The sequence below is a fragment of the Bos taurus genome, chromosome X (genome assembly GCF_002263795.3).
Source record: "Bos taurus isolate L1 Dominette 01449 registration number 42190680 breed Hereford chromosome X, ARS-UCD2.0, whole genome shotgun sequence".
NCBI classification, from domain to species: Eukaryota; Metazoa; Chordata; class Mammalia; order Artiodactyla; family Bovidae; genus Bos; species Bos taurus.
In genome coordinates, this window is record NC_037357.1 from 66,184,560 (window position 1) to 66,211,841 (window position 27,282).

The 27,282-nt window shown below is 37.0% G+C and overlaps 1 protein-coding gene across 4 annotated transcripts in view; it reads left to right on the top strand.

Annotated features, from left to right (window-relative positions):
• Positions 1–27,282, top strand: part of CHM (CHM Rab escort protein) — a 249,791-nt gene that overhangs the window by 32,681 nt on the left and 189,828 nt on the right. The gene's annotated exons all lie outside the window — the stretch shown is intronic.

Below are 27,282 nucleotides of genomic sequence, written 5' to 3' on the forward strand. Positions count from 1 at the left end.
GATATTTTTCTTGGCAATCTTGATTCCAGCTTGTGCTTCATCAAGCCTGGCATTTTCCATGATGTGCTCTGCATATAAATTAAATAAGCAAGGTGATAATATATCTCCTTGATGTACTCTTTTGCCAATTTGGAGCCAGTCTGTTGTTTCATGTCCAGTTCTAAATGCTGCTTCTTGACCTGCATAAAGTTTTCACAGGAGGCAGGTAAGGTTGTCTGGTATTCTCATCTCTTTCAGAATTTTTCAGTTTGTTGTGATCCACAAAAATCAAAGGCTTTGGCATAGTCAATAAAGCAGAAGTAGATGCTCTTCTGGAATTCTCTTGCTTTTTTGATGATCCAGTGGATGATGGCAATTTGATCTCTGGTTCCTCTGCCTTTTCTAAAACCAGCTTGAACACCTGGAAGTTCTCAGTTCATATACTGTTGAAGCTTAACTTGGAGAATTTTAAGCACTACTTTGCTAGTGTATGAAATGAATGCAGTTGTGTGGTAGTTTGAACATTCTTTGGCATTGCCTTTTTTAGGGATTGGAATGAAAACTGAGCTTTTCCAGTCCTATGGCCACTGCTGAGTTTTTCAAATTTGCTGGTGTATTGAATGTAGTACTTTCACAGCATCATCTTTTAGGACTTGAAATAGCTCAGCTGGAATTCCATCACCTCCACTAGCTTTGTTTGTATAGATGCTCCTAAGGCCCACTTGACTTCGCTTTCCAGGATGTCTGGCTCTAGGTGAGTAATCACACCATCATGGTTATCTGGGTCTTGAAGATCTTTTTTTGTATAGTTTTTCTTTGTATTCTTGCCACCTCTTCTTAATATCTTCTGCTTCTGTTAGGTCCATACTGTTTCTGTCCTTTATTGAGCCCATCTTTGCATGAAACGTTCCCTTGGTGTCTCTAATTTTCTTGAAGAGATATCTACTCCTTCCCATTCTATTGTTTTCCTCTATTTCTTTGCATTGATCACTGAGGAAGGCTTTCTTGTCTGTTCTTGCTATTCTTTGGAACTCTGCATACAGATGGGTTTATCTTCCCTTTTCTCCTTTGCCTTTCACTTCTTCATAGGGAAAGGAGAAGAGAAATAGAAGATTCATAGGGAAAGATGATTCAATCTTTCCCATGTCCTTTTATTTCCTTTTTTTTGTTGTTGTTGTTTTAGTTTTCTCCTTTGAGTTTTATTGTGATAAAATTGCCATACAATACTGTGTAAGTGTAAGGTATATAGCATAATGATTTGACTTACATCATGAAATGATTAGCACAATAAGTTCAGTGAGCATTCATCATCTCACATAGGTACAAAATGAAAGAAATAGAAGAAAATTTTCCTTGTGATGTGAAGTCTTAACTTTCATATATAACATAAGGCAGTGTTAAGTTATATTTGCCATGTTGTAGATTATGTCCCTAGTACTTATAAGTATTAGCGATGTAATATCCCCATTGAACCTTTTGACTGCCTTCATACAGTACCCCCTCCCATACCTGCCCCACCTCCAGCCTCTGGCACCAGAAATCTGATACCTCTTTTCCTATGCTAGTCCTTTTATTTGTGCTTTACATCTACAATAGTACCATATATCCCTGTTCCATGTACATAGTTTCCCATACTTTATTAAAAAAAAATAACCTTTAAATTGTAGTTTAAAAAAAAATAACATAAAACTTGCCATCTTAACTATTTCTAAGCATATATAGTTGAATAGTTTTGAGTATATTCCTAATTGTTGTATAGCAGATCTTCAGAACTCTTTTGATGTTATAAACCTGAAACAGTATGCCCATTAAACAATAACTCCTCATTTCTTTTCCCCCCAGCTCCTGGCAACTCTCATTCTGCTTTCTGTCTCCATGAATTTTACTTCTCTAGATACCTCATATAGGCTTCCCAGGTGGTGCTAGTGGTAGACATGAAACAAGGAGTTCAATCCCTGAGTTGGGAAGATTCCCTGGAGGAGGGCACAGCAACCCACTCCAATATTTTTGCCTAGAGATTCCCCATGGAAACAGGAGCCTGGCAGGCTACAGTATGTAGGGTCACATAGAGTCAGACCACTGAAACGACTTAGTACACATGCACACAGATACCTCATATAATGGGAATTAGATATTATTTGTCTTTTTGTAACTGGCTTATTTCAAACAGTATAGTGTCCTCAAGGCTCATCTATTTTGTATCATGTGTTAGAATTTCCTTCCTTTTTAAGATTGAATAATATTCCATTGTATGTTTACCCAATACAACGTATTCTTTCATCTGTTGATAAATGCTTGACTCACTTCCACCTCTGGCACATAGTAAATAATGCTGCTATGAACATGAATGTGCAAATATATCTTCAAGATCCTGCATTTAGTTCTTTTGGATATATACCCAGAATTGGGATTACCAGATCATATAGTAATTCTATTTTTAAGTGTTTTGAGAAACTGCCATACTATTCTTGATAGCAATGGAAACTTAAAATTCTTACTATTAATTTTTCCTTTTTTGTTTTTCACTGCTCTGTCTTGGTAGAGATTTGTCTATATTATTAGTCTTTTCAGAGAACCAGGTTTTGCTTTATTGTAACTTTCTTTGGTATCTTTGTTTTCTATCTAATTAATATCTATGCTTATCTTTATTGTTTCCATCCTCCTTTCTTTGGCTTGAGATTGGTCTTGTCCTTTTTCTAACTTCTAGAATTGAATTCGTAGTTCTTTGTATTTTAGCTTTATTTTTAGTGTGTTTATGGTTTTAGCTCCCTCTTAGGATCACAGTAGCTATCTTGTATAAGTTTTAAGTCTTATAGCCATATGATCTCTTTTTTGATCCATTAGTTATTTAGAAATATGTTTTTAAATTTCTAGATACATTTTTTATTTCAATATCTTACTGAATTTATAATTTTGAACACTCGTGACAAAACAGGGAAGTGAGAAAGTAAAGTTCTAATGTGCCTATTCATTCTTCCTGCCTGCAACCCACTGTTACCTTTTTATGTGTCCTACAATATGCTCGCCAGAAAAAGAGAATGAGGAAAAAATATGTAAGTTTTTATCATGTTTAAATTTGATTCAGTATAGAAAAAAATCAGGATACTGAGTAGTTCCAGCACCATGGATTCCTCATTTTGTCTTTCTATGTCTGTACCCACCTCCTTCCTCTACCTCCCCTATTTCTAGCCTCAGCAACTTGATTTTAGCTGTATAATTTTGTCATTTTGAGGATGAAATTGTACAGTGTACATTTTGGCTTTGGCTTTTTTCACTCAGCATAGTTCATCCAAGTTGTTACTTGGAGATTTATCAGTAGTTTTTTTTCCCCTTTTTTATTACTGAGTAGTATTCTGTATTCTGTATGTATCATAGTTTGTTTAACCATTCACCTGTTGAATGGCATTTGAACTGATTCTAGTTTTTGGCTCCGATAGAATTGTTGTGTTAACATTTATCTATAGGTTTTTGTGTGTGTGAACTTAAGTTTTTATTTTTCTGGGATAAATGCTCAGCAGTTCACTTGCTGGGTCATATGGTAATGGCATGTTTATTTTAGTTTATTAAGAAATGCAGTCTAGTTTTCAGAGTGCCTATACCATTTTACAGTCCCACTAGCAATGTATGAGTGTTCCAGTTTCTGTTATCTTTGACAGCATTTGTTGTTGTTAACTCTTTTTGGTGGGGGATTGAGGAAGGTTCAATTCTGGCTAGTGTGTAGTGATATCTCATTGGGGTTTTACTTCACACTTCCCTAATGTCTAAGGATGTTGGCCAGTTTTCAGGTGCTTATATGGTATCTGTGTATTCTCTTTGATAAAACATCTTCATGTCTTTAGACTGTTTTCAAGTTGGATTGTTTTACTGTTGAGTTTTGAGAGTTTTTCATACATTTCTTACCAAATATAATTTTTAATTATTCTTTTTTGAATAATCAATTTCTAATTTAATTACATTAATGTCAGATAATTAGCTCTGCATGATTTCAGTTATTTAGTGTTTTTGAGAATTGCTTTATGGTTTATAGCTATATGATTCCATGTGACTTAAAAGGTTTTTTTATGTTTTAGTATACTTTGTTTAAAGGAAAAATTGTACATTTTTAGAATGTTTTTATGAGTAAATTTAATGTAGAAATAAAACTAAAAAGGAAAACTTTTGCTGATTGTTGGATATGGAGATCCATCTCTTCATTAGATCAAACTTGTTAATTTTGTTGGTTCAGAATATCTGTTATCTGATTGCTCTATTAATTGGGAGGTGTTTATTAGAAATCACTTTTACTGACTGTGGCATTCTTATTTTTTCTTTATAATTCTATTAATTTTTGCTTTATGTATTCTTGAGTATTCATAAAAGCATGTAGATTTAGATTTGATGATATCTTTATGTAGTTTACCTTATGTTTTTTCCCCCTGCTAATGCCTTTTGCCTTAAAGTTTGTTTTTTATATTACATAGCAATTTCAGGTTTCCTTGTTTTTTTCCCCCAAGATTTCTTCTCTGCCCTTTTATTTTCAGTCTTTCTGCATCTTAATATGTATGCATCTTACAAATAGCATATAAGTAGATTTTACTTTTGGAGAAGACAATGGCACCCCGCTCCAGTCTTGCCTGGAAAATCCCATGAAGAGAGGAGCCTGGTGGGCTGCAGTCCATGGACACGACTGAGGGACTTCACTTTCACTTTTCACTTTCATGCATTGGAGAAGGAAATGGCAACCCACTCCAGTGTTCTTGCCTGGAGAATCCCAGGGACGGGAGCCTGGTAGGCTGCCGTCTGTGGGGTCGCACAGAGTCGGACACAACTGAAGTGACTTGGCAGCAGCAGCAGCAGCAACAGATTTTACTTTATTACTTCAATCTGGCAATCTGTTTTTTTTTAACTGAATTTAGTATATTTATCATGATTTACTAATATTTGTATATATTTCTACTCTTATTTGTGTGTTCCCTTTACTGTACCATTCCTTTTTTTTTTTCTTCTCTTAGCTTTCTGTCTTGTATTGGGTAGAGGTATATTTGTACTTTTTCCCTCTTCACAACTGGATTGGAATTAGAGATGAAATTTCTCTTCCTTTGGTCTAGAATATGCTTAAACTTTTGGCATATATATTCAAATTAAACTTTCAGAGTCATCAAAGTACTCTTTTCAAGCAATACAATGACCACCCCTTGCATATTGCTACCTAGCATTTTGGTAATACTTTGATCTTCTATCTTTTTTATTAATAGTTGATGTGCTGCCCTGGTGTCTCAGATGGTAAAGAATCTGCCTGCAATGTAGGAGACCCAGGTTCGATCCCTGGATTGGGAAGATCCTCTGGAGAAGGGAATGGCTATCCACTCCAGTATTCTTGTCTGGAGAATCCCACATGGACTGAGAAGTCTGCTGGGCTACACTCCATGGGGTCACAAAGAGTCAGACACAATTGAGTGACTAACACTTCATTTTTTGTACTTAATACTTGCTTGGATATGCTGTTGTGTTTATCGGTCTTTTTTTTTTTTCTTTACTTACTCTTCATTCTGGAGACAATATCCTGCTTCCTTAAGTTCCTTCAACCTGAATGTTAGTATTAAGCTCTGTCTGTCTGTTAATGCCTTTGTTTCACTCTCAATCTCAAATTATAGTTTAGTTGATTCTGTGATTACACACTGAAGGTAATTTTCTTTCAGACTTTGTCCTTTAGCTTCTTTTGTTGTTGTTGAGAAATGTCATTCTTTGTTACATGAATTCTCTTTTTTTTCTGATTGTTTTAATATTCTGTTTGTCCTTATAGTTGTATAGTAATTTGTTGAGCTGTGGATTTTATTTCTATTTATACTTATTCAGAAATTGTTTTGTTTCTTGAAATCAGATGATTTATGCCTTTTCTTGGTGGGAAAACACTCAACTGTTTCTTCAAACATTATTTCTCTCTTATTCTTCCTTTTAGAAATTCTCTTATGTATTGCACCTTCTCATTCTATCCCCTCGGCCTTTTAAGGGCTTCCCTTGTGGCTCAGCTTGTAAAGAATCCACTTGCAATGTGGGAGGACCTGGCTTTGATCCGTGGGTCGGGAAGATCCTCTGAAGAAGGGAAAGACCTTTTAATATCTCGTTCATATTTTTCATCTTTTTACCTTTTGATACTACATTCTGAGTAGTTTCCTCACCTTTATCTTCTTGTTCTGGGGTTACCAACTATGGCCCACAGGTTAGCCACTTGTTTTTATTTATTTAATTTTTGTTGTGCTGTGTTACAGTGCATGGGATTCTCATTACAGTGGCTTCTCTTGTTGCAGAGCATGGGGTCTAGACACATGGACTCAGTAGTTATGGCTCATGGACTTAGTTGCCCCATGGCATGTGGAATCATTCCAGAACAGGGATCGAACCTGTGTCCCCTGCATTGGCAGATGGATTCCCATCCACTGTAATACCAGAGAATTCTCCACTTGTTTTTTAAAATAAAGTCTTATTGGAATACAACCATGATTATATACTTAACACCTGTTTACATAGTGGCATATTGACTGTGGCTGCTTTTACACTACAAAGGCAGAGTTAAGTAGCTTCAACAAAAACTGTATTATCTGCAAAGCCTGAAAATTTACTATCTGGCTCTTTATAGGAAATGTTTGCAGACCTCTAGTTCATTAGTTCTGTCTTGTTGTTGTTACTGTTTAGTTGCTAAAGCATGTGCCACTCTTTTGCAACTGCATGGACTGTAGGCCACCAGGCTCCTCTGTCCATGGGATTATCCCATCAAGAATATTGGAGTTGGTTGCTATTTCCTCCTCTAGGGGATCTTCCTGACCCAGGGATCAAACTTGCATAACCCACATCTTCTGCACTGCAGGTGGATTCTTTACTGCTGAGCCACCAGGGAATGCCAGTTTTGTCTTGTGTGTGTGCTCAGTTACTCAGTCATGTCCAACTCTTTGCGACCCCATAGACTGTAGTTCGCTAGGCTCCTCTGTCCATGGAATTTTCCAGGTAAGAATACTGGAGCAAGTTGCCATTTCCTACTCCAGGGGATCTTCCTGACCCATGTCTCTTGTGTCTCCTTAATTGACACTGTGCCACCTGGAAAGCCCAATTCTGTCTTGAAATATGTCTAATTTTTTATTTTACCTAGCTATTATTTTCCTAAATGACATTCATTTCTAGGAGTCCTATTGAGTAATTTTTTAAAAGCTGTCATGTTCTTCCCATGTGTTTCAGTTCATTTTTTTAAAGCATGTGAAGTTTTATGTGAACTTCTTTGAGGTTTAACATTCCTGTTTGTTATTTTTCTATCTTCAGGTTCAGTACTTTTTCTTCTTTTCTTTCCCTAAAATATTTTTCCAGATTTTTTTTAGTGGCGCTTTATCTGTGGGAATGCTCTTGTGACCTGGCTGATGGGATATATTCATACTAAGTGGTTTTGCATTTTCTTTTGCCTGGTCACCTGATGCTATTACTGACTATATGAGTTTCCTGTTGCCCCTGTAACAAACTGTCACATATGTAGTAGTTTGCTGCTCTTGCTCTTTGTCACTAAGTCATGTCCAGCTCTTTGTGACTCCATGGACTGTAGTCCACCAGGCTCCTCTGTCCATGGAGTTTCCTAGGCAAGAATAGTGGAGTCGGTTGCCATTTCCTTCTCCAGGTGATCTTCCTAATCCAGAAATCTCCCAGCATCTTCTTTGTCTCTCGCATTGTCAGGTGGATTCTTTACCACTGTACCACCTGGGATACCCCATGTAGTATCGTATCACAACACAAAATTTATTCTTTTACAGTTCTGCAGGTCAGAAGTATGAAATGAATTTTACGGGTCTGAAATCAGGTCATAGGCAGGCAGTGTTTCATTCCTTTTGGAGGATTCAGGGGAGCATCTGTTTCCTTATCTTTTTCAGCTTCCAGAGGACACCTGCATTCCTTGGCTCTTGTCCCCTTGCTCTGTCTTCAAGAGCCTCAATTCAACCTCTATCATGCCATCTTGTTTTTCTGCCTTTGACTTTCTTGCTTCCCTCATAAGGAACCTTCTGTTTACATTGGGGCCTACATGGATAATGTAGGATATTCCTTCTACTTATGATACTTAATTTACATGTTAGCAAAGTCCCTTTTGCCATATAAGATGGCAAATAACAAATAAGCTGTTATTCACAGCTTCTGGGGATTCGGATATGGGCATCTTTGGGGAATAATGGTTCCCCATTATTCTGTCTACAGCACTGGATCAAAACAATTTGTATGTTAATTTCTCAGCTTGATGATTCTTGGTTTATGTGAGTAGTATGCATTAAAACATAGTCACCTGTGGTTCAAATTTGCAATTGTAAAGTCTCAGAGAAATTTTCCCTGCCACCTACCACCTGCTTCAGCAATATTCCATCATATACTCTTGAAGTATACAGTATTCTCTTACATCTTTATGCCTTTTTTTCATGCTGGCCTCTATTCTATGTGAATAGAGTACTCCTCCTTTAGGACATAGCTAGTATACCACTTTCTAGTGATGTATTCCTTAAGAATCCAAGTAGTATTAATTTTTCTATTTGTCTGTACTTTCAAGCATTCTGTATATCCTTGTAATATTTTCCATACAGTATTATTATTATTTATAAATCTGTTGGCCCTGTTAGACTGTTAGAAATTAGGGATCAGGTCTTAGTCATCTTTATATCCCCAGTGCTTGAGAGGTCTGGAATATAGCAGCTCTTAAATATTTGATAAATATTATATATGCCAAGCCACTGTTCTAGTGATGGGAATTTAGAGTTACCTCGTACATACTCAGTGCAACATTGGTCCTTGCTGATCTACAGGAAGTAGATTCACAGTAGTTTGTAAGAGAGTCATCTGTTGATGAGAAAGTTGAAGTTTGCCTATAGTCAAACAAGCAGATGGCTGGGACAAAACTCAGATCTTATTCCTATTCCAGCATTCTTCAAAATATACCACACTGTCTTTGTTGTTGATGTACCTGTATATATTTATTAAAAATAAATTAGTTGAATTATTCTAACTAATTCTAATTTGTAGACAGTAGAAATCACTACCTTGCATTTTTGCTTATTTCTCAATTAAGTTCTACTGTTGAATAGATTTGAAGAAGGCAATGGCACCCCACTCCAGTACTCTTGCCTGGAAAATCACATGGACGGAGGAGCCTGGTAGGCTGTAGTCCATGGGGTTGCTAAGATTTGGACACGGCTGAGCAACTTCACTTTCACTTTTCACTTTCATGCATTGGAGAAGGAAATGGCAACCCACTCCAGTGTTCTTGCCTGGAGAATCCCAGGGACGGGGGAGCCTGGTGGGCTGTGGTCTATGGGGTCGCACAGAGTCGGAAACGACTGAAGAGACTTAGCAGCAGCAGTTGAATAGATTAGAATCATGCTTTTCAAACTGTAGTGGTGTTCTGGCACTTTAGGTGGTGGTGGCATGTGAAGCCAAGGGATAGACAGTGGAGCATCTTCCTCTTGTATAAATTTTATAAACATTATAATGCACTAAAGTATTAAGATTTTTTGAACAAATTTTAGATTTGTGGTTAAATTGCAAAATTAGTACAGAGAGTTTCTGTATACACTTTATTTAGCTCCCCTTAATGTTAATATCTTCTGTAGCCATAGTACCATTGTCACAACTTAGAAATTAATATTGGTGAATACTAACCACTAAACTGTAGACCTAATTTGAATTTCACTAGTTTTTTTTTCAGTAATGTTATTTTTCTGCTTCAGGATCTAGTCCAGGATCCCACTTTGCTTTTAGTTGTTAATAGTTTCAAATCGTCTCCCCCAATATATACTAATGTTTGCCTAATGGTAATTTTCTATTTTCCTCTTCCTATCTTCATTTATTTATTGTATTTCTTCTATAAATAAGAACTGTTTCTTCTTTCTCATTTATTTATTAAATTATATATGTTATGTATAACTGTGGGTTAATGGATATTTTATTCTCTAGGTTATAATCTCATGTTGCCATTGTTTATTTTGTTGCTCAAATTGTTCCAGCTTTGGTCATTGTGAGTTCCTTTCAGTTGTTTCCTGTGTCATTGTGAAATATCCAATCCTTTTTTGAGCACTTCCTTACTTTCTGACACTGCAAGATGCTCCAGGCTCATCTTGTGTTTTCCCTGCTGTAGCCCTAGAAACAATCACTTATCCATGAGCCCTCTCTCTGTGTATTTGAGAATGAGATTTAGAAACCAAGCTCAGAGTACTAGATGTCATTCTTACTGGAGTGTTATGGTTTCAAGGTCTCTCAGTGGACAGAGCTAGTTAATATATTAATGTATATTAAGCCATTCATACATACACATCTATATTTCTATGTTTGTCTACCTGTGCATGCTAAGTAGTTTCAGTCGTGTCTGACTCCGCGACCCTATGGACTATAGCCCACCAGTCTCCTCTCTCCATGGGGATTCTCCAGGCAAGAATACTGGAGTGGGTTGCCATTATATATAATATGTATATAATACATATATATATTTAAATACCAATACCTTCCATTGAATGGCGAACATTTAAAAATATTACTTAAAATGGTTGTATAATAGAGTAAGATATAAACTGTACCAGAGTTTTTAAAGATGACATGAAAATTCAGCAGTGTGCTTACATAGGACTACTCTAAGCTATCTCCTGATTTCCCTTAGCATAAACTTTGTCTTAAGCAATGAGAGCTGTTTCAAAAGAAATTTCAAGAAGTCTCATGTTACATACTTTATCTGCTCTTAGATGCTTGGTACACAGGTGTTTAGTAAATAATTTTTCGGTAAATGACTCAATATGAGAATGTATGAATGTGAAGAGGTCAGGAACATGGTCAGCGTTTGTAACCTAGCCATCTTGCTGGATGTGTATCATTGACTGTACAGGAGATTGGAGATAAAATAAATTAACACTTGCAATTCAACAATAACAAACATATCCTACCACATATCCTACCATCATGTCAGCATGTTAAGGACCTTGTCTTTGTATCCTGAACAACATCTTTGTGTAGACACTGCATAAATGCTATTTATTGATTGTTTAGGGTTCAGGAGAACTTACTTTTCATTTCTTGAAAGAATAGGATAAGAAAGTTTCTACAGAACATGTTTATTTTGCAGTTTTGACATCTTGAATTTTTGGAAAGATTTTTCCAGTCATGGAGAATGAAAGTTACTCTTACTTTACTTTAATGTTTAAAAACAATCTAAGTTATGTAATATGATACTTTGAGGATCATACTATTGACAGTGGTGTGCAAACTATGATCCACAGGCCAGCTGCTTGTCTTTGTGAATGAAGTTGTATTGGAACACAGACATGCCCATTTATTTATGTATTGTCTATGTCTGCCTTTGTTATCCAGTGGCAGAGGTGAGTGGTTGTGATGGAAAAGCAATGGCCTTCAAAACCTAAAATATTTACTGTCAAGCCCTTTAAAGAAAAAGTTTACAGGCTGCCCTCCTGCTATAGAGAATATTTTTAGTCTATATAACTATATACTTTAACTGTTCTGTTCAATAGGTAAATTCTGTATTAAGTAAAAATGGCAAAGATAGAATCAGAGAAGAAATAATGATTTATATTTTAAAATTCATTGAAATCCTGCTTTTACTTTTTTTTTTTTAATTACAAAGGCACTATGTATACAGGGTATCATGAAAGCAAAAATACAAAAGCACTTGTAATAACTGCTGTTACTTGTTATTTTATATTTGCCATAAACATTAGTTATGACATTTTTCTAAGCCATGCTACATTGGTTAGAATGAAAGAATAAGGGTCTATAATAAAGAGACCCAAAATCCACTGGCTTGAAAAATCATCCCCTGAGGTATTCCTTGATTGCATGGTCTAAACAGGGTTGCAGGTTTGCCCAGGTTTCACTTCCCAGAAAGGAGATAGAGCATGGATGATAGACCTTTGTCCTTTTAAGACTTGGAGTGGCGTATATCACATTTGTTCCTATTCCCTGGACATACATCTGCATTCCCTTGGACATCTACATATAGTTATAGAGTTATATGGAGGCATGAAATTCATCTCTAGTTTGAGGGCCGCATGTCTACTCCCAGCTAGTGGGGGAAAGGGGGAGATTTTGGTGAACAGGTCATAGTCTCTATAGTTTTCTTACAGAAGATGTATGCTTAAAAACAATTGAAGTATAGTTAAGGTACAGTATTACATATGACAGGTATACAATATGTGACTGACCATTTTTGAGGTATACTCCACTTATAGGTATTATAAAATATTGGCTATATCCCCTGTGTTGTATAATATGTTTTTGTAGTTTATTTTACACATAATAGTTTATATCTCTTAATCTCCTACCCCTATAATGCCCCTTCCCACTTTCCTCTCCCACTGGTAACCACTAGTTTGTTCTCTATATCTGTGAGTCTTTTATATTCATTAGTTTGTTATATTTTTTTAGATTTCACATATAAAGTGATACAGTATTTGTCTTTTTTAGTCTGACTTATTCCACTTAGCATAATACCCTCCCAAGTCCATCTATGTTGTTGTAAATGGCAACAATTCATGCTTTTTTCTGGCTGAGTAATAATTCCATTGGGAGAAGGCAATGGGACCCCACTCCAGTAGTGTTGCCCAGAAAATCCCATGGATGGAGGAGCCTGGTAGGCTGCAGTCCATGAGGTCGCTAAGAGTCAGACACGACTGAGTGACTTAACTTTCACTTTCCACTTTCATGCATTGGAGAAGGAAATGGCAACCCACTCCAGTGTTCTTGCTTGGAGAATCCCATGGACAGAGAAGCCTGGTAGGCTGCAGTCCATGGGGCCACACAGAGTCAGACATGACTGAAGCGACTTAGCAGCAGCAGCAATAATTCCATTAAAAACACACACACACATACACACGGACATGTGTGCATGCCACATCTTCCTTACCCATTCATCTGTTGATGGCCACTTAGGTTGCTTCCCTAACTTGGGAATTGTAAATAATGCTGTTGTAAGTATTAGGGTGCATGTATCTTTAGAATTAGTGTTTTTGGTCTTTTTTTTTTTTTTGGCTATATACCCAGGAGTGGAATTTATGGGTCATAAAGTAGTTCTCTCTATTTTTTTTAATTAATTTATTTTTTATTGAAGGATAATTGCTTTACTGAATTTTGCTGTTTTCTGTCAAACTTCAGCATGAATCAGCCATAGGTACACATATATCCCCTCCCTTTTGAACCTCCCTCCCATCTTCCTCCCCATCCAACCCCTCTAGGTTGATAAAGAGCCCCTGTTTGACTTTCCTAAGCCATCCCAGCAATTCCCGTTGGCTATCTATTTTACATATGGTAATGTATGTTTCCATGTTACTCTTTGCATACATCTCATCCTCTCCTGCCCTCTCTCCATGTCCATAAGTCTATTCTCTATGTCTTTTTCTCCATTGTTGCCGTGTAAATAAATTCTTCAGTACCATTTTTCTAGATTCCATTAGGCGTTAGAATATGATAGTTATCTTTCTCTTTTTGACTCACTTCATTCTGTATAATAGGTTCTAGATTCATCCACCTCATCAGAACTGACTCAAATATGTTCCTTTTTATGACTGAGTAATATTCCATTGTGTATATATACCACAATTTCTTTATCCATTCATCTGTCGATGGACATCTAGGTTGCTTCCATGTTCTATTTGTTGTAAATAGTGCTGCAGTGAACAATGGGATACATGCGTCTCTTTCAGTTTTGGTTTCCTTAGGGTGTATGCCTAGGAGTGGGTTTGCTGGGTCATATGGTGGTTTTATTCCTAGTTTTTAAAGGAATCTCCATACCGTCTTTCATAGAGGTTGTATCAATTTACATTCCCACCCACAGTGCAAGAGTGTTCCCTTTTCTCTACACTCTCTCCAGAATTTGTTTGTAGACTGTTTGATGGATGGCCATTCTGACCGGTGTGAGGTGAGTTAGTTGTAGTTTTGATTTGCATTTCTCTAATAATGAGTGATGTTGAGCATCTTTTCATGTATTTGTGAGCCATCTGTATATTTTCTTTGGAGAAATGTCGGTTTAGGGCTTTTTCCCACTTTTTGACTGGGTTGTTTGTTTTTCTGGTACTGAGTTGTATGAGCTGCTTGTATATTTTGGAAGTGAATCCTTTGTCAGTTGTTTTATTTGCTATTATTTTCTCCCATTCTGAGGGTTGTCTTTTCACCTTGCTTATAGTTCCCGTTGCTTTGCAAAAGCTTTTAAGTTTAATCAGGTCCCACTTGTTTACTTTTGTTTTTATTTCCATTACTCTAGGACGTGGGTCATAGAGGATCTTGCTTTCACTTATGTAGTCAAGTGTTCTGCCTATATTTTCCTCTAAGAGTTTTATAGTTTCTGGTCTTACATTTTGGTCTTTAATCTATTTTTAGTTCATCTTTGTGTATGGTGTTAGGAAGTGTTCTAATTTCAGTCTTTTACATGTAGCTGTCCAGTTTTCTGGGCACCATTTATTGAAGAGGCTGTCTTTGCCCCATTGTATATTCTTGCCTCCTTTGTAAAAAATAAGGTACCCATAGTTGCATGGCTATATTTCTGGGGGGCTTTCTGTCTTATTCCATTGGTCTATATTTCTGTTTTTGTGCCAGTATCATACTGTCTTCATGACTGAAGCTTTGTAGTATAATCTGAAGTCAGGAAGGTTGATTCCTCCAGCTGCATTCCTCTTTCTCGAGGTTGCTTTGGCTATTTGGGGACTTTTGTGTTTCCATATGAATTGTGAACTTTTTTGTTCTAGTTCTGTGAAAAATGCAATTGGTAATTTGATAGGGATCTCATTGAATTGGTAGATTGCATTGGGTAGTATAGTCATTTTTACAATATTGATTCTTCCTACCCAGCAAAATGGAATATTTCTTCATCTGTTTAAGTCATCTTTGATTTCTTTCATTAATGTCTTATACTTTTCTGTGTACAGTTTTTTGTCTCCTTAGGTAAGTTTATTCCTAGATATTTTAATCTTTTTGTTGCAGTGGAGAATTGGATTGATTCCTTAATTTCTGTTTCTGATTTTTCATTGTTAGTATATAGAAATTCACGTGATTTCTGTGTATTGATTTTGTATCCTGCAACTTTGCTAAATTCACTGATTAACTCTTGTAATTTTCTGATACTATCTTTAGGGTTTTCTATGTACAGTATTATGTAATCTGCAAACAGTGAGAGCTTACTTCTTCTTTTCTGATCTGGATTCATTTTACTTCTTTTTCTTCTCTGATTGCTATAGTTAGAACTTTCAGAACTATGTTGAATAATAGTGGTTAAAGTGGACATCCTTGTCTTGTTCCTAATCTTACATGGAATGCTTTCAATTTTTCACCACTGAGAATAATACTTGCTATAGGCTTATCATATAAGGCTGTTACTGTGTTGAGCTAGGTTTCTTTTATGCACATTTTTTTGAATGTGCATAAATTACTTTAATCATAAGGAATTTTAATTTATTTTAATCAAATAGGTGCTGAATTTTGTCAAAGGCTTTTTCTGCATCTGTTGAGATTATCATCTCGTTTTGATCTTTCATTTTGTTAATATGGTGTATCACATTGATTGATTGGCATTTATTGGAGAATCCTTGCATTCCTGGAATAAACCCAACTTGATCATGGTTTATGATCTTTTAGATGTATTGCTGAATACTGTTTGCTAAAATTTTGTTGAGGATTTTCGCATCTGGGTTCATCAGAGGTATTGGGCTGTAGTTTTCTTTTTTGTGTGTTGTCTTTGGTTTTGGTATCAGAGTGATGGTGGCCTTGTAGAATGAATTTGGAAGTGTTCCTTCCTCTGCCATTTTTTGAAAGAATTTTAGAAGGATAGTCGTTAGCTCTTCTATTTCTCCAGTTATTTCTGGAGAAATAACTCTAGAAAGAATGAAGAGACAGAGCCAAAGCAACAATACCACCCAGTTGTGGATGTGACTGATGATGGGAAGTCAAGTCTGATGCTGTAAAGAGCAATATTGCAAAGGAGCCTGGAATGTCAATGAATCAAGGCAAACTGGAAGTGGTGATACAGGAGATGGCAAGAGTGAACATCGACATTTTAGGAATCAGCAAACTCAAATGGACTGGAATGGGTGAATTTAACTCAGATGACCATTGTTTCTATTACTGTGGGGAAGAATCCCTTAGAAGAAATGGAGTAGCCATCATAGTCAACAAAAGAGTCTGAAATGCAGTACTTGGATGCAAACTCAAAAATGACAGAATGATCTCTGTTTGTTTCCAAGGCAAATCATTCAATATCACAGTAATCCAAGTCTATGCCCTGACCAGTAATGCTGAAGAAGCTGAAGTTGAACGGTTCTATGAAGACCTACAAGACCTTCTAGAATTACACCCCAAAAAGATGTCCTTTTCATTATAGGGGAATGCAAAAGTAGGAAGTCAAGATATACCTTGAATAACAGGCAAATTTGGCCTTGGAGTGCAGAATGAATCAGGGCAAAGACTAGTAGAGTTTTTCCAAGAGAAAGCTCTGGTCATAGAAACACCCTCTTCCAACAACACAAGAGAAGACTCTACACATGGACATCACCAGACGGTCAATATTGAAATCAGATTGATTATATTCTTTGCAGCCAAAGATGGAGAAGCTCTGTACAGTCAGCAAAAACAAGACTGGGAGCTCACTGTGGCTCAGATCATGAGCTCCTTATGGCCGAATTCAGACTTAAATTCAAGAAAGTAGGGAAAACCCCTGGACCATTCAGGTATGACCTGAATCAAATCCCTTACGATTATACAGTGGAAGTGAGAAATAGATTCAAGGGATTAGATCTGATAGACACAGTGACTGAAGAACTGTGGACAGAGATTTGTGACATTGTACAGGAGGCAGTGATCAAGACCATCCCCAAGAAAAAAGAGAGGGATGGGTAGGAAAGTGAAAAAGTTGTCTTAAAACTCAACATTCAGAAAACTAAGATCATGGAATCTAGTCCCACCTCCCACCACTTCATGGCAAATAGATGGGGAAACAGTAGAAGCAGTGACAGACTTTATTTGGGGGGCCTTAAAAATCTTTGCAGATGGTGACTTCAGCCATGAAATTAAAAGATGCTTGCTCCTTGGAAGAAAAGTCATGACCAACCTAGACAGCATATTATAAAACAGAGACATTACTCTACCAACAAAAGTCTGTCTAGTCAAAGCTATGGTAGTCATGCATGGATGTGAGAGTTGGACCATAAAGAAAGCTGAGTGCCAAAGAATTGATGCTTTTGAACTGTGGTGTTGGAGAAGACTCTTGAGAGTCCCTTGGACTGCAAGGAGATCCAACCAGTCCATCCTAGAGGGAATCAGTCCTGAATATTCATTGGAAGGACCGATGCTGAAGCTGAAACTCCAATACTTTGTCCACCTAATCAGAAGAACTGACTCATTTGAAAGGACCCTGATGCTCGGAAAAATAGATGGCAGGAGGAGAAGGGGACAACTGAGAGTGAGATGGTTGGATGGCATTACTGACTAAATGGACATGAGTTTCAGTAAACTCAGGGAGGCCTGGCATGCTGCAGTCCATGGGCTCGCAAGAGTTGGACACGACTGAGCGACTGAACTGAACTGAACTTTTAATTGTCTGATAATTCTCCTGGGAAGCCATCTGGTCCTGGGTTTTTGTTTTTTGGGAGATTTTGATCACCATTCAATTTCAGTACTTGTAATTGGGTTGTTCATAATTTCTATTTCTTCCTGGTTCAATCTTGGAAGGTTGAAGTTTTCTAAGAATCTGTCCATTTCTTCCAGATTATCCATTGTATTACCGTATAGTTGTTCCTAATAGTCCCTTATAATCCTTTGTATTTCTGCATTGTCTGTTGTAACCTCTCCTTTTTCATTTCTAATTTCCTTGAGTTTATCCTTTTGTCTTTTCTCGATTAGTCTGGCTAAAGGTTTGTCAATTTTGTTTATCTTCTGAAAGAACCAACTTTTAGTTTTATTTATCTTTACTATTGTTTCATTTCCTTTTCATTTATTTCAGCTTGGATCTTTATGATTTCTTCTTTTTTTTTTGTGGTTTTTCATTCTTCTGTTTCCAATTGTTTTAGGTGTGAAGTTAGATTGTCTATTCGATGTTTTTCTAGTTTCTTGAGGTAAGATTGTATTGCTATAAACTTCCCTCTTAGAACTGCTTTAGCTGCATCCCATAGATTTTTGAGTTGTCGTGTTTTCATTGTCATTTGTTTCTAGGAATTTTTTGATTTCCCTTTTGATTTCTTCAGTAACCTGTTGGTTATTTAGAAATGTGTTGTTTGATCTCATTGTGTTTGTATTGTTTACATTTTTTTTCTTGTAATTGATATCTAGTCTCATAGCATTGTGGTTGGAAAAGATGCTAGATACGATTTCAGTTTTCTTAAATATACTGAGGTTTGATTTGTGACCCAAGATGTAGTCTATCCTGGAGCATGTTCCATGTGCTCTTGAAAAGAAGTTGTATTCTTCTGCATTTGGATGGAATGTCATGAAGATATCAATTGGATCCATCTCATCTAATGTGTTGTTTAAGACTTGTGTTTCTATATTGATTTTCTGTTTTGATAATCTGTCCATTGGTGTGAGTGTGGTGTTAAAGTCTCCTACTATTATTGTGTTACTGTCAGTTTCTCTTTTATGTCTATTAGTATTTGTCTTCTGTATTGTGGTGCTTCTTTGTTGAGTATATAGATATTTACAATTGTTATGTCTTCCTCTTGGATTGATCCTTTGATCATTATGTAGTGTCCTTTCTTATCTCTTGTAATCTTCTTTATTTTAAGGTCTTTTTTGTCTGGTAGGAGGATTGCTACTCTAAGTTTCTTTTCTTCCCATTTGCACCCATCCTCTCAATTTCAATCCATATGTGTCTTTGGGTCTGAAGTGGGTTTCTTGTAGGTAGCATATACATGGGTCTTGTTTTTGTATCCATTCAGCCAGTCTGTGTCTTTTGGTTGGAGCGTTTAATCCACTTACATATAAAGTAATTATTGACATATATGTTCCTATTGCCATTTTTTCAAATGTTTGGGGTTGATCTTTTTCTTCTCTTGTATTTCTTGCCTATATAAGTCTCTTTAACATTTGTTGTGAAGCTAGTTTGGTTGTACTGAATTCTCTTAACTTTTGCTTGTCTGAAAACCTTTTTATTTCTCCATCAATTTTGAATGAGATCCTTGCCAGGTACAGTAATCTTGGTTGTAGGTTTTTCCCTTTCAGTATTTCATATATATCCTGCTCTTCCCTTCTGGCCTGCAGAGTTTCTGCTGAAAGATCAGCTATTAAGTGTATGGGGTTTCTCTTGTATGTTACTTGCTGCTTCTCCCTTGCTGATTTTAGTATGCTTTCTTTGTGTTTAGTCTTTGTTAGTTTGATTAGTATGTGTCTTGTTTGTGTGTCTCCTTGGGTTTATCCTGAATGGGATTCTTTTTGTGCCTCTTGGACTTGATTAACTATTTTCTTTTCCATGTTGAGGAAATTTTCAGCTGTAATCTCTTCAAAATTTTCTCATACCTTTTCTTTTTCTCTTCTTCTTATGGGACCCCTATAATCCCCCATAGTTTGAATGTTGGTGCATTTGATATTGTCTCAGAGGGGTCTGAGACTGTCCTCAGTTATTTTCATTCCTTTACTTTATACTGCTCTTCAGTAGTTATTTCCACCATTTTATAGCCAAGCTCACTGAATCGTTCTTCTGCTTCAGATATTCTGCTATTGATTTCTTCTAGAGTATATTTAATTTCAGTAATTCTGTTGTTTGTCTCTGTATGTTTATTCTTTAATTCTTCTAGGTCTTTGTTAATTGTTTCCTGTATTTTCTCCATTTTGTTTTCAACATTTTTGATCATCTTTACTATCATTATTCTGAATTCATTTTCAGGTACTTTGCCTATTTCCTCTTCATTTATTTGGACTTCTCTGTTTCTAGTTTGTTTCTTTATTTGTGTAGTATTTCTCTGCCTTTTCATTTTTTTTTTTTTTAACGTACTTTTTTAGAGTTCTCCTTTCCCCAGGCTTCAGGGAAAGTTGAATACTTTCCTTTTAGGTTGAATTCTTTCTTCCTTTTGGTTTCTGCCCTCCTAAGGTGATGGCATCCCACTGCAGTACTCTTGCCTGGAAAAATCCAATGGACTGAGGAGCCTAGTAGGCTGCAGTCCATGGGGTCATGAAGAGTCGGACATGACTGAACAACTTCACTTTCACTTTTTACTTTCATGCATTAGATAAAGAAATGGAAACCCACTCCAATGTTCTTGCCTGGAGAATCCCAGGGACGGGGGAGCCTGGTGAGCTCTATGGGGTAGCACAGAGTCGGACACGACTGAGGTGACTTAGCAGCAGCAGCAGCAGCAAGGTTGGTCCAGTGGTTTGTGTAAACTTCCTATAAGGTCAGATTTGTGCTGAGTTTTTGATTTTTTGTTTGTTTGTTTTTCCTCTGATGGGCAAGGCTGAGTGAGGTGGTAATCCTGTCTGCTGATAATTGGGTTTGTAGTTTTGTTTTGTTTGTTGTTTTGATGACAAGCCCTGTACAGGGTGCTCTTTGTAGTTGGGTGATGCTGGGTCTTGTATTCAAGTGGTTTCTTGTGAGTTCTCAGTATTTGATACTCCCTAGAGTTAGCATTGGAGAAGGAAATGGCAACCCACTCCAGTGTTCTTGCCTGGAGAATCCCAGGGACGGGGCATCCTGGTGGGCTGCCATCTATGAGGTCACACAGAGTCGGACACGACTGAAGTGACTCAGCAGCAGCAGCAGCAGAGTTAGTTCTCTGGTAGTCTAGGGTCTTGGAATCAGTGCTCCCACTCCAAAGGCTCAGCGCTTGATCTCTGGTCAGGAACAAAAGTTCCACAAGTGATTTGTTATGGCGTTGAAAGTGAAAGTGAAGTCGCTCAGTCGTGTCTGACTACCAGGCTCCGAGATCCATGGGATTTTCTAGGCAAGAATACTGGAGTGGACTGCCATTTTCTTCTCCAGCAGATCTTCCCAACCCAGGGATCGAACCCAGATCTCCTGCATTGCAGACAGACGCTTTACCGTCTGAGCCACTAGGGAAGCTAGTTATGGCATTAAATGAGATTAAAACAAATATCCAAAAACAAGAAACCAAAGATGAACCCTAGATAAAATGGCACTTACAAAATCTGGCGAATAGTAATTAAAATAATTGAATATACATATACACCCATGAGCAATGTCAGAACAGTCCAACAAAAATAAAGTACAGTGTGTTGACCTGGCAAACAAAGGAACAAAGGATATCAAAATTTTTATTTACAAGTTAAGAAAAATACTAACAAAAACAAACTGGATAACAAAACTAAGGCAAGGGGCCAAGTGGGGAATTAAGTAATGAAAACAAAACTAACAAATATTCTGAGAGGAAAGGAAAGAAAGAAGGAAAGAATAGATATGCAAAGTTTAATAGAGGTAGATGAAGAAAATTTATGTACATTAAAGTTTAACTATAAGGGGAAAGAAAATAGGAAAGGCAAACAAAGGAATGAATGTAGAAAAAAATATAATAGGTTAAAAAAATTAAAATATAAAAAATGGAAGAAAAAGAAAAAAAGGGGGAAATAAAAAGGAAAACACCACAGAACTGCAAAAGCCCAATGTAGAGGCAGAGGTTTATAACAACAATAAAAAGTCCAACTGAACATACACACATACATATACATGCATAAGCAAAATCAAAATAGTCCAACAAAAATAAACTATAATAGATTGACCTGGTGAACAAAGGAAACCAAAAATTATGTCTACCAGAACAAAACTAACTAAAGCAGAAACTGGAAAACAAAACTATAGCAAGGTGCCAATTGGGGGATAAAGCAATGAAAATAAAATTAACAAATGTATTTTGAAAAAAGCAGAGAAAGAAAAGAAAGAATAGATATGCAAAGTTAAATAGAGGTCGATAAAGAAAATTTATATATGTTAAAGATTAACTGCAAAGGGAAAAGAACAGTAGGAAAAGTAAACAAGGAAATAAATGTAGAAAAAATAATAATAGATTTAAAAAATTAAAATTAAAAAAAAAAAAGAAAAGAAATAAAAAAGGAAAACTGCACAGAACTGCAAAAGCCCAACGTTAGAGGCAGATTTTTATAAGAACAATAAAAATGTGTCTAAAATAGAAAAAAAAGCTTTAAAGCTTATTTGGATTTCTTAATACCAATAAAATCGTCAACTACAACAGAGGGGGGGGGGGAAGGGGGAAAAAAAAGAAAAAAAATCCAAAAGAATCTACAGAACAAGTTAAAACATAAGAATAAAGAAGGTTTTTCTTGAGTCATTGATGTCAGGGTCTTTGCCCTCTCTAGGAATCACAGTCCACCTCACCTCCCTAGGATGCCCTCCAACACAGTGGTGGTCTCTGGATATGTGTGGTGGCAGCCCAGATGTGTTTTGCCTCCAGTGTCCACAGTAATCAGAACTAGTACGTTTTCTTTTGTGGAAGCTCTCAATGTCCTTTTATATATTCCATGGACACAGAGTCTGCCTAGTTGATTGTGTGGATTTAATCTACAGCTTGTACAGATTATGGGAAGATTTTGGGCCTTCTTCCTTAGCCACACTGCCCCTGGGTTTCAATTGTGGTTTTATTTCCACCTCTTGGAGAAGGAAATGGCAACCCACTCCAGTATTCTTGCCTGAAGAATCCCATGGACAGAGGAGTCTGGCAGGTATAGTTCATGGGGATGCAAAGAGTTGGACATGACTGATCGACTTTCACTCACTTCACTTCCACCTCTACATGTGTGTCTTCCCTTGGGGTTTGCTCTTGAGGGTGACCTGGAGGACTTGGGTTTGCCCTTGTGAGGGCCAAGAGTGGAATTGGTGCAGCTGCTTGGGTCCCAGGGGTCTGGCAGCACCAGATACTCAGGAGTGTTGGCAGCTAGGAAAGCAGGAAATATAGTGCTCTAGAAGGGTATGGCAACCAGTATTGGCCAATATGCTCCAGTATTCTTGCCTGGAGAACTCCCCTCCCTGACAGAGAAACCTGGCAGGCCATATTCCACAGGGTCATAGAGTCAGACAAGACTGAAGCCACCCAGTGCACATACAAGACTTTTTTTTTGCCTGTGGCAGTTTTGCCCCAGTGAGAGTTGAGTACGAAGGTAGTGCAGCTGCTTGGCTTGTGGGGACCCTTGTGGCACCAAGTGTGCACAGATGTGGACTCCCTCTGCCACAGGAGTTAAGGCCCTGTCAGAGTCTTTTTTTAGAGCCTCTTGTAGCTGGCGATCAGAAGGCTTTTTTGGCCATTTTCTCTGTAGCTCCGCTTATTCAGGCACTTATATGGCTCCCTTGCCTGGGGTCCTTCTCAGTTGTTTGGCCTGTCAGGCACATAGAGGCCACTCCCCCCACGCCCCTCCCCCCCTCACCCCCCCCCCCCCCGCCCCGGCTGGGATCCTCCTCTGTAGATCAGCACATCAGGCAATTAAAGGGGCACTCTTAGTGGGGTCCTCCTCTGTAGTTCGGCATATCAGTCATTTAAAGGAGCACCCTGGGTGGGGTGCTGCTCTGTAGTTCAGTGGGTCAGGTGTTTGATGGGCCAGCCTCTCTTGTTCAACTAGGATGCTGGCATGTGGGGAGAGAAAGGCTATGGTGGTGGCTCCACCTGCTACGCTGACTCAGCAGTATCACCTTGCTTCCACGGCTGCCTCTTTCTTCCACAGGCATTTCCCACCACAGTCTCGTTCACATTCCCTCAATCCATCTCTCTGCAGTAAACAGCAACCTTCACCCTGGGATTGCTCCACAATCGCTAACTCCAGCTCCCAGCTGCTCTACCTTCCAGGGGACCAGTGTTCCTGTCCAGCGTATATATTGCTCCAGCAATGACACTCTTCATTCTTATTCCATTTACGCTGCCAGAAATCAGCTGTTTCACTCTCAGCCTTAAATGTTTCTCCTCTGACTCAGACAATTGCCTCGATGTGGGAATCAGACCCCTCCTTCAGTTCCCCCACACGCTAAGCGCAGGTCCAGTACTACTAATACACCTGTTTTTCCCCCTCGTTCCTTCATCCTACCGAGTTTTGCGTGGTTCTGTATATTCTTTTCCACTGATCAGGTACTCCTGTTCTGCTCTCAGTTGGTGTTCTGCATGCACTTCTGTGTCTGAAGGTTTATTCCTGATATATCTTTGAAGAGAGACGTACTCCATGTCCTGGAGAAGGAAATGGCAACCCACTTCAGTGTTTTTGTCTGGAGAATCCCAGGCACGGGGGAGCCTGGTGGGCTGCTGTCTATGGGGTCGCACAGAGTCGGACACGACTGAAGTGACTTAGCAGCAGCAGTACTCCATGTCCACCTCCTCCTCCACCATCTTGTTCTCTGTAGTTCTGTTTTTAATTTATTAAGAAACCTCCATAGTGTTTTCTGCAGTGGCTGTATCAGTTTACATTCTTACTGACAGTGTATGAGGCTTCCTGTTTCTCCACATCCTCTCCATCATTTGTGTTCTTTTTGATGACAGTCATTCTGACAGGTATGAGGTGATATCTTGTGATTTTGACTTGCATTTCTCTGATGATTAGGTAGGTTTACTCCTAGGTATTTTTTTTTTTTTTTTTATGTGATGGTAAATAGATTGCTTTTTGATTTCTCTTTCTGATAGTTCATTGTTTGTGTATAGACATATAGCAGATTTATATTTATTAATTTCGAATTCTACAGCTTAACCAAATTCATTGATGAGCTCTAATAGTTTCCCAGTGGTGTCTTTAGTCTTTTCTGTGTGTAGCATCATGTAATCTGCACACAGATTACAGTTTTACTTCTTCTTTTCTAGTTTGAATTCCTTTTATCTCTTTCTATGTTTGATTGCTATGGCTAGGACTTACAATCCTATGTTGAAGAAAATGGTGAGAATAGACATACTTGTCTTGTTCTAGATCTTAGAAGAAATGCTTTCAACTTTTCATTATTGAGTATAGATTTTAGGTGGGTTTGTTTGTGTAGCCTTTATTATGTGGAGATATGTTCTGTCCATGTTCACTTTCTGCAGGGCTTTCATTGAACATGGATGCTAAATTTTGTCAAAAAGTTTTTTCTGCATTTACTTAGATGCTCATATGATTCTTAATCTTCAATTTGTCAATGTGTGTATCACATTGGTTGATTTGTGGATATTGAAAAATCTTTGCATCCTTGGGAAGATGTACTTTTTTATGGTTTTTACTTGAACAACATTTTAACTTGCCAAAAATAAAGTTTTCCAATTAATTGTAATGGGATACGTATTATTTTTTTCAATCAAACACTGCAATTTATTTATTCAGTTCACAACTGCTGTGTTTGAGACTGTTTCCAGTTTCCCATTATAAACAAAATGTAGGCATCCATATACATATAGCTTCTGGTTTTAAATATCTAATATTTTGGGGGAAAGATAGTGTTCCAAATTTTTACCGTGTTTGCAAAATTACCTTATAACCTTTTTCTTTTTCTCTAATTTAAAAATTCACAATTTCAGTGACTTTAATGTGCTTGTATAACTTCTGTGCCTTGACAAAATGAAGTTTTATGATAAGGAATTAGGTAAAATTTTCTTTTTTTTGCAGGAAGATTTATGTAGTTAGCCAGCAGAGTAAGTGATGTGATCTGATTATTTCATCATGATGAACTGTTGAGTAGTATTGCTTTTCTAATCTTGATTATAGTTTTTCTTACAGACAGCAGCAGGCAAAAATGTACTTTGAGTTTTTTTATGTTTATGGATTTCATCCATGATTTTGTGAAGATCAACTTAGTAATTTAACGGCTTGCTACTTTTTACATTTATATACCATTTAAGTGATGATAGTTCTGAAATGACCCATTATAAATCCTAAGTACAACCTCTGTTGATTTATAAACTCTATCCAAGCATTATTCCTATCAACAGCAGCTAATCTCATTTAAAATAGTTCTTTCATTGCTCTTTTGTCATAAATTTTGCAGGGAGATTTTTAAACCAAGTTAACTTCTGCCAAATTGCAATTGAAGGAGCTGTATTTTTGTGTGTCAGTTATCTGTGTAAGTAAATGTAAAATCTGTGGTTCTTTTTAGAGAACAACATTTACTGTAGATTTTTATGAGCTCTGGACATGTGAAATTTCAAGAATAGATGTTGTGATTTAGAAAAGCAGTTTGCAGTTCAAAATGTGGAGATTGGGATTTACTTTAATCTTGAAGTTATTTGAAGGGGGTGCAAGAAGACCAAAAGTTTATACTTTAACAGAATCTATTTCTACCAGTAATTGTTCCTCTGCACAGCCTCAGTCTTTTTCTCTAATAGATATATCATTGTTTAGTTTTGTTTCCTATATATCTTTACTTTCTATATAACTGCTTCAGACAAAAAGAAGATAAACAAAATAAATTGAAAAGGATGATGTTACCTCACTGCATTAATTTAAATTCATGATTTCTTAGAATCTTTTTTAAAAATGAGTATTCAGTGTCTTTATGCCTCATGTTATTAAGTGTTTAGTGGATACCTGATGTCAACCCAAATGAATGTCACAGATACAGCTATTGATGTTTTAGTCTTATGTAATGACCATATTCTTATTCCTCAAAGTTGAAAACATTGTTATACTTTACTAGTTTGACCAAAGAAGTATGTTAATCTAAATAGTATTACCTTGTGTGATTAAAAACTGATGTCACCATACATGTTTATTAGTTTGTGGGCTAGATTTGTCTTTGGCCTGACAAATGAAATTTTTTTTTTTTATTTAGAAACAGTGTCTAGTTAAGAATTATTTAGGAATTGTAATAAAGAGAATTAAACAATTATTTTGTCCCTGGTTTAAACGTTTTTGTTTTGTTTGTTTGAAGAAACTTTTTGCCCTTAATAATATAAATTTACATATCCTTGTCAGAAAAATTCAAGCAATGTGTATGTCTATATATTACATGCACATATACGTGAAAATAGACATGTTGGTTTGCCCACATATCATTCCCAAGGGACCACCGTTGGTGTGTTACATTCTGTCTGGTGGAATTAAAGATAGTTTTATGAGAATTAATGAATGCATGAGTGAAAGGATAAAATTAATTGATTTTGATGAGGTGAAAATATGCAGTAATAGTGTCTCATCATCATGTCTGTTTGCACATTCTTTTCTCATTTAAGGGTATTTTTTAGTAATATTATGTTGTAGTGGTAATAGTGGGCAAAAACAAATTAAAAACAAGTTTAAACAGATGAATAGTTGATCAAAACTAAATGAGATCACATAGAATTGTATCAAGGCTTCCCTGATAGCTCAGTTGGTAAAGAATCCTCCTGCAATGCAGGAGACCCGTTTGATTCCTGGGTCGGGAAGATCTGCTGG